Here is a 2,775-nt window from a genome sequence, read left to right on the forward strand (position 1 = left end):
CACTAACATGTATCGACAGGGCAATATACTATGAAGCATGCTGTTTAGGGAAGAAGGCAATTGAGTTATTTTTTTTTAAAATAATGAGCATTAGCCACATTTTTCGTGATTCTACTTAGCCTTAATGTGACCCAGAGGGAAAAGGTCCTCTTATCCCTACCCCAAATCTTAAATTGTACCAAAAATTCATGTCATAATTTTCTTTGTGAGTGCTTTCATCATAAAATATAAGTTAAGAAAAACCTTTAAGTACACAGAATGGTAGGTTAATACTATCTAGACTATCTTAAAATCTGGTGAGAATATGAAAGTCAGAATTCAAATGTGCTTTTGTTTTTTCCTTAAGCATGCATTTAACTTTTTTTTTTAAAGTATCCATTTTGTTCTAGGTTATCATAATGAAAAGGGAGCTGTCAATCTTTCAGGCTTAAAATTATGTTCTTTGTTTCCTCCTGCAGCAGATGGGAGTAAATATAGAGACCCACAGTCAGACATTATGAAGAGAGAGAGAAACCCTAGAACACACAGCTCTAAATGGGACGTCCCCATCAAATCTGTCCCCTGAAAATTTAGTGAACCCCATGGAAGAGGAACCGGAAAGAATGAAAGAGCTATACTGGATGGAGGGCACCAGGAAAACAAATTCTCCTAAATCAATGGATTGAGCTCTTGGCTCCCATCAACTCACAAAGACTGAGTAACAAGCACAGGGCTACACAGGTCTGTACCAGATCAGCAATTTATATATCATAGCTTTATGTTTAGTAGTTTTATGGGACTCCTCAGTGTATAAATGAGTGGGTTTATGATTCTTGTGCCTTCTTTTGTGGCTGTTTTCCTTCTATTAATTTGCTTTGTCCAGCATTGATGTGGTTGTTTTTGTTTTATCCTATTCCATTTCATTTTTTTAAAATTATATCCTTTATTAATCAAATAGAGAAAATGATAACAAAATATGTTTTCAACTTGTTACTGTTTTTATCTGTTGGCAATCAATCAGTCAATATCTTTATCCCAGTTAATTCCTGAAATGAAAAGCTTACACTAGATGAAAGAAATTCTCCTGTGAGCCACCATCTCGGGGCTGCTTTGGTTCAGAACACACTGACCCATCTCAGAATCAATACTCATAACAGTTTACACCAAGATCCTGAAAGTGCAGGTCATGATATTACATGAGTCTCAAAATTGAATATCACAGCAATGAAAAAATCTATTTAAAAGGAAAAGATTTCTAAACATGAAACATTCAAAACATTAATTCAAATTCAAATATGCAGATAAATCAAAATAGTTCCTAAGGGCTATCCAGAGGTGTCTTCCAGTACTTCTGCACTGTTTTCATCCTAAATACATACCATGCACAATTGCACTGTGCTTGACATCAACCTAGCAATTCAAGCCACTTTTTCCCAAAACTGCCCTGCTTAGACTTGAGACTGTTGGAAACTGCCAACTCCACTGTTTTCAGAATTTATAAGCTTGTTTGCCTTTACAGAAATATAATGGTTTAGCTCAAACATACTTTTAATATTTTCCTATCCTTATTTTTCCACATATACGATATTAGTACAACTTTGAACTATGTTAGGTCAGGATGTTGTGCTTTGAAAATTGTGTTCTGAATGGCTAGCCTGAGTTTCATAAAACATTTTAATAAAGTTTGGCTTGAGTTTTAGGAGAGAATTAACAGCCGTCTCTGCAATGTTCCTAACATACTCTTTCCAATTCTTTTATTTTGCTACATGTGATTTAAAGCCTTAAAATTTGCACAGACTATTATGAAGTCAAAGCATCAATCAACTCTAGAAAAGTTCACAGTAAACTATGCCTGCTGTGCTAAATATTTCGTTGTGATTTAATAATTTATGTAAATTATGCACCCATGTTATGTATGTAAATTCTCTTTAATCTTTAAGAAGTCATAAATTTATATCATATCAAGGAATTATTTTAAATTAACTCTATGAATTATTGAAATAATTTTCATCAATTCTGCATATTTGTTTTATATACCTATATTCTCCTGGACATGTTAAAATTTCTCAAACAGTGATTGGAAGATGTAATAAATTACTTGTATCCTTTTATGAAAAGCTGAAACCTAAAAACCCAATTTGGATATAATTGGTCATGACTGTATGTTTACTAGTAATCTAACTTTTTGAGGGGCAAAGACAGACAGAGCCCTCGACATCTTTGTCGAGCTAGGAAAGACAATGTTCCATATTCCAGACCAGTGAGGAATCCTTTTGCAAAGAAAAAAAAAATTAAAGGTGAAATGTACTTTAATATTGTACTATGGATCACATGGATGAGCCAACACATACATACGTAACTTCACACACATGTTTACCTGCACAAACACACACGGGCAAGTGAGGGAAGGCACGGGAAAGAAAGACTGAGAGAGAGAGAATCAAAATGTTTTCTCAGGCTCAGAGAAGACAGAAATAAGATAAAGGTAAAGCGTACTCTAGAAAAATGGGATCCAGATTTTTGTTTTTGTTGAGTCTGTGAGCGCATTAGGATATTCCTCTACTTTTCTATTCATCTATGTATAGAAAAGCTTACGTTTTCATGAATTTGCCCTTACACTAGAAGTATTAGGTTTTCATTACTTTATCTGCTAAGTCCCCTTTCACCTTTAACTTTGCCTGTTTTACTTCTAGTATGTTTCTCTGCATTGGAACTATTAAGAGATTAAAATATACATTCACTGAATATATAGCTCTTCAAAAGGCTTTTGTGTGTGTGTGTGTGTGTGTGTGTGTG

This window comes from Microtus ochrogaster, linkage group LG3, assembly GCF_000317375.1.
Source record: "Microtus ochrogaster isolate Prairie Vole_2 linkage group LG3, MicOch1.0, whole genome shotgun sequence".
NCBI lineage: Eukaryota > Metazoa > Chordata > Mammalia > Rodentia > Cricetidae > Microtus > Microtus ochrogaster.